This window comes from Mirounga leonina, unplaced genomic scaffold (assembly GCF_011800145.1).
Source record: "Mirounga leonina isolate KUSES-001 unplaced genomic scaffold, KU_Mleo_1.0 Mir_165, whole genome shotgun sequence".
In the NCBI taxonomy this organism is placed as follows: Eukaryota; Metazoa; Chordata; class Mammalia; order Carnivora; family Phocidae; genus Mirounga; species Mirounga leonina.
Genome location: NW_023270415.1, coordinates 31,188,063 through 31,199,914, shown reverse-complemented (window position 1 = coordinate 31,199,914; position 11,852 = coordinate 31,188,063). Strand labels below are relative to the sequence as shown.

Here is an 11,852-nt window from a genome sequence, read left to right as displayed (position 1 = left end):
TGATCTAGCTTGCCAAACACTACTTCTCTCATGCTTAAAGGGATATAAACTTTAACTGATTCACCAAACAATAGCCTGGCTTGTGAGGCAACTTATAGGTGCAAACACCCTCTCTTCGAATTTCAGAACCTGAAACCTCTTCCGGGATTTCATGGGTGCTTAGGTGAATGAGAGTGAAGGAAGGCTTAGAAGGTCAAAAAAGGTATCATATAAAAATTTAATCTATTAACATTGTTCTATGTCCTAAGTCAACTCTCCCTGGTCCATCTGCACAATTAAGTAAAGCACTGTTTTGTAGCAAAAGTTAACTTATAGGAAGCATTGACCAAAGTAATAGAAGTGATACCAGCACCTGTCCTCTTCTCTACTTTCCTGCCCCCAGCTCCAAGGTATGCTGGGATGGATGCAGTACATAGCTAAAGCAAAGATCATTGTTTCTCCTGAAACACAGATCAGCTTCTAACACTTTCAGTTCCAGGCAGGGGAGATCAGTGGAGCTGTGCTGAGTCTCAGGGCATCACCTTGACTGGAAGCAGAGGAACAATTAACACTATTTGAATTAGCCTCAGTCAATGTACAAAATTATATAGTCCCTCTCCCCGTGTCTGTTCATCAGAGCAGAACCTGTTTTTATAGTTCTCTCTCTCCCAAGGCTCTTAAAGCAGAATTATTTCCTTCTGAGACTCAGGAAGAAGAGACTCGTATTGTCTATTAGCTCAACTACTTTATCTTACTTAGAAAGACAAGTTTAACAAATCAGAACATTCTTCTATCTGAATCCTGTCTACCAGTACTATGTTATCTTTAATTCATGAGTGTATGTACTATCTGAACTTTGAACAGTAGGATGGTCTTGACTATTTTTTTTAATATCTAGGGGAAAATTCCCATACACAAATTAAAATCCTGTTTCACCTTCTTCATCCCAACTCTCAAACTGATATATTCAGACACAGAATCTTTAGAAATCAAAATAAGGTAAAAGAGATTAATGATGGGGAACAGAGAAAAAGAAGGCAAAGTTCAAGTCTCCTTTTCTAACCACCCTAGAAAAACTGGATGTTCTATGAAGGATGACATTTGAAAACATAGTAAGAGTGAAAAAACAATTTGCAGGTGTTGGGAATTGGGGCTAAGAGATGCTCCTATACATACCTAATAGTGAATGGAAAGAAGAAATTTTTTTTCTGGGTCAGGGTATGCTGGAAAACACTTTTCAGGGGATATATCTTCATCTGTTTGAGCTGCTATAACAAAACACTATAGACAGGTGGCTTATAAACAACAGAAATTTATTTCTGACAGTTCTGGAGACTGGGAAGTCCAAGATGAAGGCACTGATAGATTCGGTGTCTATTGAGGGTCCACTTCCTCATAGATGGCTGCCTTTCACTGTACCTTCACATGGGGGAGGAGGCGAGAAACCTCTCTGGAATCTCTTAAATAAAGGAACTAATACATTCATAAAGACTGCACCCTCGTGACCTGATCACCTCCTAATACCATCACACTGGGGATTAGGTCTCAACATAATCAGTTTTAGGGGAATGGGAACATTCAGTCTGTGGCAGGATATTGGAGAAAAGAGATTTCAATTTGCTAGGATATGGTTTGCAAATTGATCATTACACCCAGAGATTTTGCTCCATAGTAATAGGGTTGTCATTGAGTAAGGTAAGTTGCCTGGCTTCTGTTGAAGTATTCTTTCCAAATATTTAAGCTTTTCACTATCTTTCTCACTAAATCCCTGTGAGAATTATTAATTTAATCTTTGCAAAGTATTGTTTCATAAAATTTTTGAAAACACAATACACTTTCATGGCAAATTTTATTTTATGTGCAAGTATCCCCTCAAGTATCTCTGAGCTTGTTGAAGGCACGTTAAGAGGTTTGCTATGTCATTGGCAAACACGAAGTGTTACATCTGGCATAACAGAGGGAGAAGGTGTAGAGGGGGAGGGAGAATAAAAGGATGAAAAGAACTAAATAACAGAGAGAAAGTGGGAAGGACAAAGGAAAGAAGGAACAAAAGAACAGGGTGGGAGGAAGAATAAGTAAATAGCAATGTCTTCTTTCTGACTTATATGAAATACTTAATCTTATATCAATTGCTGACAGAGAACTCCTCAGGGAGTAACTGACGGGACAGTGTGAAAAATAAACATCTTTTAAGCCAATAAAATTCCGAATACTTGAGAATGGTCAGATCTGGGTCTGAAGGAAATCCCTCAGATAACAGGTGTGCCCATAGCAGACCAAATCTGTTTTCACCAAGTAGTCCCAAATGTTTTCAATGCCTCATGTGGTTGGGGATACATGCTAAGAATTGTCCAAATATTCCACATGTGCCACAGATGTTGTAGCTCTGGAAGCCTATTAAATTCACAGTTAATGCTAAAAGAACTGATGCTACAAAATAAGACACCTGTACCCTTGGAGATGTGTGTGTGTGTGCATGAACACATGTGCGTAAACATGCGTTCACATAAGAGTATGCAAGCAAAAGGATAACTTCTTATTTTTATCACCTTTTGTCTATAATATTTAGTAATTTTGAACAGTTTTCTTCTGACTATGAAAATAAAAGTGATTAAGGAATTTTGAAAAATACAGAAAATCACTAAAAGAAAAGAAATAAAAATCACCCATAATGTCATATACAAGAAATAAGTACTATTACTATTTTGGCATATATTTCCCAAGATTTTTTTCCACTGGGATTACACTGTGCTTAATATTTTATCAACTACTCATTCACATAATGTTAATCACCCTGAATATTATTGTCTGTCATGAAGTAGAAGTTCTTTTGCCATGCGTTATTAATGCCTACAGGTATTCCCATCATACAGATATAAGGTCCTTTAATAATATTCCTTGGCTGCAAATGTGGGTTGTTTACCTATTTTTTTATGTTTTCTATTAAATATTAATGGTCTAATTCACATCCATCATTATTTCCTTAAGGTAAATTTTAGGAAATGAAATCAGTAGATCAAAAGATATTTTTTAAAAAATATTTTGATACATATTACCAAATTATTCTACACGTTATATCACTTTTACTTCCCTCTATAATGCATAACTCCCACTTACCTAAATTATTGACTACACTAGCTATCATTTTTCTTTCATTTTTCCAATTTTAAAATACAAAATACATAGATTTTTATTTTCTTTAATCGATTGTGAAGTTAAACTCCCATTCTTTTTTTTCCATTTTGTGTTGTTTTGTTGGCTTATGTCCTATTCATGTTTCTGTTATTTATGTTTTTATTGCTCATGCTTTCATGATTTTTTAAAAAGATTCTTTATTTAATGAGAATATTTACTTTTGGGGGATTTGGGGGAAATTTTCTGGAAAACATATCATTAAGTTGTTTTTTATTATAGTAAGGACATTTAACATGAGACCTACCCTTTTAACAAGGTTTGTTTTTTTTTAAGATTTATTTATTTATGAGAGAGAGAGAGAGAGCAAGTGAGGGGGCAGAGGGACAGGGAGAGAATCTCAAGCCGACTCCATGCTTAGTGAGGAGTCCAACGTGGGGCTCGATCTCATGATTCCAAGATCACGACCTGAGCCAAAACCAAGAGTTGGATGCTTAACCAGCTGAGCCACCGAGGCTCCCTTAACAAGTTTTTAAGTGTAAAATACATTGGTGTTAATTACAGGCATGATGTTGTACAGCAGATCTCTAGAACTTATCGTTCTGCATAACTGAAACTTACATTTTTAAACTTGTATTCATAATATGTTGACATACAAAAATTTTTAGTTTTATGTAGGCAAATATGCCAATTACCATTGTTTTTTCTTATTATGGGTTATAATTTGATGTCGAGATCTTATTTTATGATTAACAATGCTTTCAGCATCACTATTTAAATAAACTAAATTTTCTACTGGTCTCTACCATATTTTAAATTCTGATTACATGAAAGCCCATTCCTGACATCTTTATTCAGTCTCATTAATCTAACTGATTTGGTGCTAATCACATGCTGTTTTGATTATCATGGGTCTGTCTTAATATCAAGTATTTGGTAGTACCTGCATACCTTACTCTTCTTTTTAAAAAAGAAATGTATACCTTTCTCCCCTTTTTTGCTCTTCTATCACACTTTTGTATGACTTTAAGGTCCAAAAAATGTTTTGGAGGAAACTGAATTAAGTATTTAAATTAATAGGATAAAATTAACATCTTTACAATATTCATACTTCCCATCCTGGAACATGATATACATTTATTTAATATACATTTATTTAATCCAGACCCTTTATTTTTAAAAAGGGTTCTTTATTATGTCTCAAGTGAAGTGTACTAGCTCTGTTTATACAGGTTCTACATTCTTGTTCATTTTTATTAGTTTTTGAACATACAGAAAATATTTTTGAGAGACTTCTATGGACCAGACTATGAGTTAATTTATTCCTAGATACAGTTTTGCTACTAATGTGAATGAAAATTGCTCTCTACAATGTTTTGTGATCACTGCTGATTAATATAGCTCTTTATTTTTATATGCATTTTATAAATATTCAATTGCTTGTTAATCTTAATACTTCTGAGTTATTTCGAGTTTATCTGGATAACAAATCACATTACAAATAATGATAAGTTTGCACCATCCTTTCAAATATTTTAACTTCAAATTTGTATTTCTTTATAGTATTTGGTAATGGATTTCAGAATAATAGTAAGCCTTGAATTAACTATTAATTCAAATTTTCATTCTTTATGTCTGTGTTTTCTCTGTTTTACTTAATTTTTAATTATGAGAGCTTTGTTTATTTCATTAGACTTTCCAAGGAAGCAATTTTTGATACTAATCTATCACTTTTTTGGTGGTTTTTCAAATTATTAAATTCTTCCTTTGCCTTATCATTTATGCCTATGTTCTTAATTTTTATTTCATGGACTTAAAAAATATTTTGAATAAGGCACTTAATTATTTCACTTTCTTTCTTCCTATTTCAATAGTAAAGGTTTTTAAGGTATGAATTTTTGTTATTATATTATGGATGCATCTCCTAAATCTGGGGTGTTTAAAATGACATTTTTTTAATTTCTAAAAATAGACTTAATTTCTGACCATGAGCTACCAGCCTGCTTGGTACAAACAACTTTTTCAAGTTCTTTACTGTGTTAGACCTTACAATGTTGGCTCCCAGAGAATCATGCTCCCAGTTTTCAAGCCTTGTATAGTTCTCTCCCATATTGATTCTGGGCTTGGACATGAGACTTTGGCCATGCATCAACATGCATGATGTGAACAGAGGGTTGACAAGCATTTGTACACCAGGACTTATCTTCTTGGAACTCAGTCTCCATGCTATTCTCCTGAAGAGAGAGGACATATGGAAACACATTCTCTGAAGGATAAGAAACCACATGGAGAGCCAAGGGAGCCTGGCCAACCTCCCAGCTTAAAGCAGCTGACACTATGTGGAGTAATGAACCACCCAGTCAACCAAAAGAATCATAAAAAAATAATAAATGCTGTTATTTTAAGACACTAAGTGCTGGGAATGCTCCTATGCAGCAATAGGAGACTGAAAATTTTTCTGTTTAAACTTGATCTGACTCAATATTTTTCTGTTTAGCTAAGTTTCAGAGAAGATTATTGAGAAGATAGATATTTAAGTCTCCATGTATCAAATATGCTACCCCACCAAGAAGGCAGTAATGTCTACAGCTAAGTGTAGATTGGAAAGGCTTTTTTTTTTTCTCTTTTGTTTTCGGTTGCAAATGAATCCTTATCACTTTATTAGTGATCCAATAGAAACATAGGACATGATTTACTAAATATCAATATTCTCAAAGTTCTCACATGTAATTTTTAAATCATATCTTCTTTTTTTTAAAGATTTTATTTATTTATTTGAGCGAGAGAATGAGATAGAGAGAGAATGAGAGGGGGGAGGGTCAGAGGAAGAAGCAGACTCCCTGCTGAGCAGGGAGCTGGATGCGGAACTCGATCCCAGGACTCCAGGATCATGACCTGAGCTGAAGGCAGTCGCTTAGCCAACTGAGCCACCCAGGGGCCCCTAAATCATATCTTCTTTTGAAAATACAAGATGTCACAATTCCGGACTTCCAGCACTATTACAAAGCTGTCATCATCAAGACAGCATGGTACTGGCACAAAAACAGACACATAGATCAATGGAACAGAATAGAGAGCTCAGAAATGGACCCTCAACTCTACGGTCAACTAATCTTTGACAAAGCAGGAAAGAATGTCCAATGGAAAAAAGGCAGTCTCTTCAACAAATGGTGTTGGGAAAATTGGACAGCCACATGCAGAAGAATGAACTGGACCATTTCCTTACACCACACACAAAATAGACTCCAAATGGTTGAAAGACCTCAATGTGAGACAGGAGTCCATCAAAATCCTAAAGGAGAACACAGGCAGCAACCTCTTTGACCTCAGCCGCAGCAACTTCTTCCTAGAAACATCGCCAAAGGCAAGGGAAGCAAGGGCAAAAATGAACTACTGGGACTTCATCAAGATAAAAAGCTTTTGCAAAGCAAAGGAAATAGTCAACAAAACCAAAAGACAACCGACAGAATGGGAGAAGATATTTGCAAATGACATATCAGATAAAGGGCTAGTATCCAAAATCTATAAAGAACTCATCAAACTCAACACCCAAAGAACAAATAATCCAATCAAGAAATGGGCAGAAGACATGAACAGACACTTTTCCAAAGAAGACATCCAAATGGCCAACAGACACATGAAAAAGTGCTCAATATCGCTCGGCATCAGGGAAATCCAAATCAAAACCTCAATGAGATACCACCTCACACCAGTCAGAATGGCTAAAATTAACAAGTCAGGAAACGACAGATGTTGGCGGGGATGCGGAGAAAGGGGAATGCTCCTACACTGTTGGTGGGAATGCAAGCTGGTGCAGCCACTCTGGAGAACACTATGGAGGTTCCTCAAAAAGTTGAAAATAGAGCTACCATATGACCCAGCAATTGCACTACTGGGTATTTACCCCAAAGATACAAAAGTAGGGATCCGAAGGGGTACATGCACCCCGATGTTTATAGCAGCAATGTCCACAATAGCCAAACTGTGGAAAGAGCCAAGATGTCCATCGACAGATGACTGGATAAAGAAGCTGTGGTATATATATACAATGGAATATTATAGAGCATCAAAAGGAATGAGATCTTGCCATTTGCAATGATGTGGATGAACTGGAGGGTATTATGTTGAGCGAAATAAGTCAAACAGAGAAAGACATGTATCATATGATTTCACTGATATGAGGAATTCTTAATCGCAGGAAACAAACTAAGGGTTGCTGGAGTGGGGGGTGGGGTAGGAGGGATGGGATGACTGGGTGATAGACACTGGGGAGGGTATGTGCTCTGGTAAGCACTGTGAATTGTGCAAGACTGTTGAATCTCAGATCTGTACCTCTGAAACAAATAATGCAATATATGTTAAGGAAAAAAAAAAAGAAGAAGAAGAAGGTAGCGGGAGGGGAAGAATGAAGCGGGGGAAATCGGAGGGGTAGATGAACCATGAGAGACGATGGACTCTGAAAAACAAACTGAGGGTTCTAGAGGGGAGGGGGGTGGGAGGATGGGTTAGCCTGGTGGTGGGTATTGAGGAGGGCACATTCTGCATGGAGCACTGGGTGTTATGCACAAACAATGAATCATGGAACACTACATCTAAAACTAATGATGTAATGTATGGGGATTAACATAAGAATAAAAAAAAAAAAGAAAATACAAGATGCTATGCATAATATTTAACCAATGGTGATTAATTTGTTGTGAGTTATAGATCTTTTTAAATAAATGAGAAATTTGTGTGCCCTCTCCTCAGAAAAATACAACTTCACAAAGAAATTATTACATACAATTTCAGTAGTTTCATGGACCTTCTGAGGCAAAATCATGGACTCATTAAGGAAAATATGTAGCAATTTTCAAATACATTTGAGCCAACTAATCTGTCCACAGATAAAAGCTTACTGGGAAAAAAAAAAAAAAAAAAAAAAAAAAGAATAAAAAACAGAGCTACCATCGTTGAAGCAAAAGTGGTGCCCAGCAACCCACCTGTTGCCTTCAGTCTTCCATTTACCTACCCCCACACCACATCCCTCCATAGAGAATAGTTTGTAAATCACTGTTTTAAAATGACATGTTAAATCAAATACCTAGATGGGCACCTGAGTGGCTCAGTTGGTTAAGCGTCTGCCTTCAGCTCAGGTCATGATCCCAGGGTCCTGGGATTAAGCCCTACATCAGGCTCCCTAAGGCGGGAGTCTACTTCTCCCTTTGCCCCTTTCCCCACTCCCGTACTCGTGCGCGTGTGCTCTCTCTCACAAAAATAGATAACTAAATCTTTGAAAAAAAAATTAAATACCTAGAAAAGAGATAAATAAACATAATGGGGCTGGATCCAGAGAAGTTCTGACACAAACTAAGAGGAAGTATAGAATAAGGAGAGACTGGATTCATTGTAGTAAAGGTAAAAGAAAATACTGTGTGCATTATTGTGGACAGAGGCTCAACACGAGACAGTAAATTATCTGCTGCTTTCAAAGAAGTTGGGTGGCCCCTCCAATTAATTTTATGTGTCAACCTGACTGAACCATGGAGTGCCCAGATATTTGGTCTCACATTTTTCTGGATGTTTCTGTGAGGGTGGTTTTGGAGATTAACATTTAGATTGTAGACTAATAAAGCAGTTTAACTCATCCAATCAGTTATTTAAATAAAACCTTAAAAAGCCCAGCCCTCCCAGAGTAAGAGAATTCTGCTTGATGATCTTCAAATTGGGACCACAGCTATCCGGGTTTTATGGCAGCTTCCAGCCTTTGGATGGGAACCGGGGCTGGGCTTTATAGATTTTGGACTTGCCAGCCAATTTCTTATAATAAATCTCCTTGTATATATTACATACTATATCCATGCATCTATAAAATAAGGAGCCCCGGAGAACCCTAATACAACCATATATCCCACTGTCCAGGACAGAGCAGGTTTATGCCTGTGATCCAACTGTAAATATTAATAGCTCCCCTTTTCCCTCACAGAGGCATCCAATGTTTTTGTTTTTGTTTTGTATCATTTTTGTTTTCACAAAGCAGAGGCAAGTCATGTTTGTCTGAAATGTGTTATGAAAGGGGACCAGTGGTGGCCCCAGCTGAGTGAGTCGTCTGTTTGTTGAGGGCTGCCCTGAGCAAGGCAAGCCCACTGGGGACTAGGGACAAAAGCCCCAGTGGGTGTGAAAGTGAGCAGTCTCACAATTTGTCAATAACAAATGGGTGGGGGGCGCCTGGGTGGCTCAGTTGGTTAAGCGACTGCCTTTGGCTCAGGTCATGATCCTGGAGTCCCTGGATCGAGTCCCGCATCAGGCTCCCTGCTCGGCAGGGAGTCTGCTTCTCCCTCTGACCCTCCCCCCTCTCATGTGCTCTCTGTCTCAAATAAATAAATAAAATCTTTAAAAAAAAAAAAATAACAAATGGGTGGGGACACACGATAGGGTTGACTGGCTGAGAGGAGGTGGTTGTTCACCCAGCCCAGGCTACTCTTTCCAGAGCCAGTGGAGGCTGGTGGTCGCTGGTCCCACTGTGTCCTGATTTAATGCCCCTCCCAGCTTTGCCCTGCCCCTTGGAGCCAGTTGAGGATAAACTACCTGCTCATCCACAGAAAGTCCTGGCTCTCGTCAGGTTTGTTCCGGTGGGCACAGCAGTATCAAAATGTCCTTGTTCCTCCCACGGTCAGTCTGTCATGTCTTAAGCAGCCCAGCAGCACTGTCAACGCAGGAGCAGAGAGCCACAAGTATGACAGAACATGCTACTTAAATAATCAAAAAAAAAGAAAAAGTATTAGGTCGAGACAACAGTTCTTGTTAAATTCACAAATTTCTCAAAATTATTTCTTTCTCAAAGTTAGGTTAGCACCATGGTTTAATGGAAATGCTTCACCTTAGACAGAAGGAAAAGCTAACTTTGTTTCACGTTCACCTTTTCCTCCACACAAGTGAATCGAAAGTTCTAAAACCTTAAAATATATTACCATTTAAATTCCATCCTATAGGATTATATCTTCACACTTTGGTTCTTTTTCCAATTAATGGTCCATTTGTGGAATGCATATGTAGTTATTTCAGTTCTATATGGCTCATTAGAGAGCCTTCTCAGTGATGGGTTTCATTCCCCTTTGTCTGATATGAATGTATTCATTAAGGACATACCATAAAATAACTAATAAAGTAAATTTTGAAAATTTAAAAAGAAGTAATATAGCACAACTTACCTTCCTTAAAAAATAATTTAATCTGCTGTGGCTGTTGTAAAGATCTGAATTCAGGAGAAAATTCTTTATAAGGGGTTTTTATTGTAACTTGAAACCTTACTCCTCATTCAGATGTGCATATTAACGTATAATGCATATCAGAGTAACTCCTGTGGGAAGAATAAATGTGTTAGACTCTGCAAGTATAAAGAAGTAAGAATAAACATGAAAATTGGCAGAGGGTCAGGTGGGAGGAACCTCCATTCTATTTATCCTTCCCTGAGTAATTTCCCAGTTTCCAAGAAACTATTGTCCCATTTAAGTAGTAGAGCTGATCATTATTTAGTCGGACTTGTGGATAAAGTGCTATGTAAATGTGTTGCTCATTTGAATTGAATCAATTGAAAAAATTCAATTCTTTTTTATACTTACTTTTCTGTTGTTTCAAGAAAGGGCCAGACTGCACCTTCCTGATGAAAAAGGGATTTCTTCAGCAAAACTCCACTTCAGACACACTGACAGTTTTATACTGAGAAACAAAACCCTGGATTTTTCATTGGCAAGCAAAAATTAGTTTTCTTTCCTTCCTCTACTGACAACAGGAAATTAACAGAAAAATATTAAATAAGAAAGTAACTGTCCTAGATGTTATCTATACATATGAATTATATATGACATATTAAAAGCAAGACTAAGTTATTGACAAATTGTGAGACTGCTCACTTGACCACCAGTACTATCACTTACAAGTAACTAATTCAACTGAGTACCAAGATCTAGAGATGCCTGTCACTGCTTTGGACCATAACATGATTACCAATGTGTCATTTGTAAGGCAGACTCCTTTACATTCACACAGGCTGTTTGATCAAGCTCCATTTCAATCCAACATTTAACATTCAAGTTCAAACCATATAGACAATAGTAAACAAAACCCTCATATTATCCTTAAAGTGCAATGCTAACAAACTTTTGAATAAATTACCCTTTGAACCTATATTTTACTAATTTATCGCTACTGAGCTAAGATAGACATTTTTAAAGAGTATATCAGTATTGATAGGTGATACAATGGTTCTCTTGTTTTCAATATTGCCCAAATCATATGTAATTGAAAGAGAGACATGAGACGTGGATGAAAAAAATCTATTATTCTTAGCCACATATTATGATGGTTATAGAAAACTGTAATAAGAAAATATCAAAACATATTAATAATGCTATAATTTTTATGAAATGTACATCAAAATAGACTTCAAAAGATCTAAAGAAGACTATAAATAAATAACATGAAATAGTTTCCAATTTGTTCCAATGGGATAAGGTTTTTAATTGACAGGATAGTGAGATATAAATAATTCAGGAGGAGGCTAAGTTAGCCATTTAAGAACATTAACAGATTTTTTGATGGCTGCATAATATTCCTTTGTGTGTGTGTGTATATATATATACCACATCTTTATCCATTCATCTGTTGATGGACATCTATCCATAGTTTGGCTATTGTGGACATTGCTGCTATAAACATTGGGGTGCACGTACCCCTATGGATCACTACATTTGTATCTTTGG

General features: G+C 36.8%; 1 long non-coding RNA gene across 2 annotated transcripts; it reads right to left on the bottom strand.

Annotated features, from left to right (window-relative positions):
- Positions 1-362: 362 nt before the first annotated feature.
- Positions 363-11,533, bottom strand: LOC118014736. 2 transcript variants are annotated; one of them, XR_004680365.1, is made up of 3 exons: positions 10,302-11,533; positions 9,679-9,842; positions 363-526 (listed from the first exon to the last, which is right to left on the bottom strand). It is a non-coding gene; the product is annotated as an uncharacterized LOC118014736 (long non-coding RNA). The 2 variants fall into 2 exon arrangements; XR_004680364.1 differs by having other exon boundaries at positions 9,679-9,839.
- Positions 11,534-11,852: the final 319 nt, after the last annotated feature.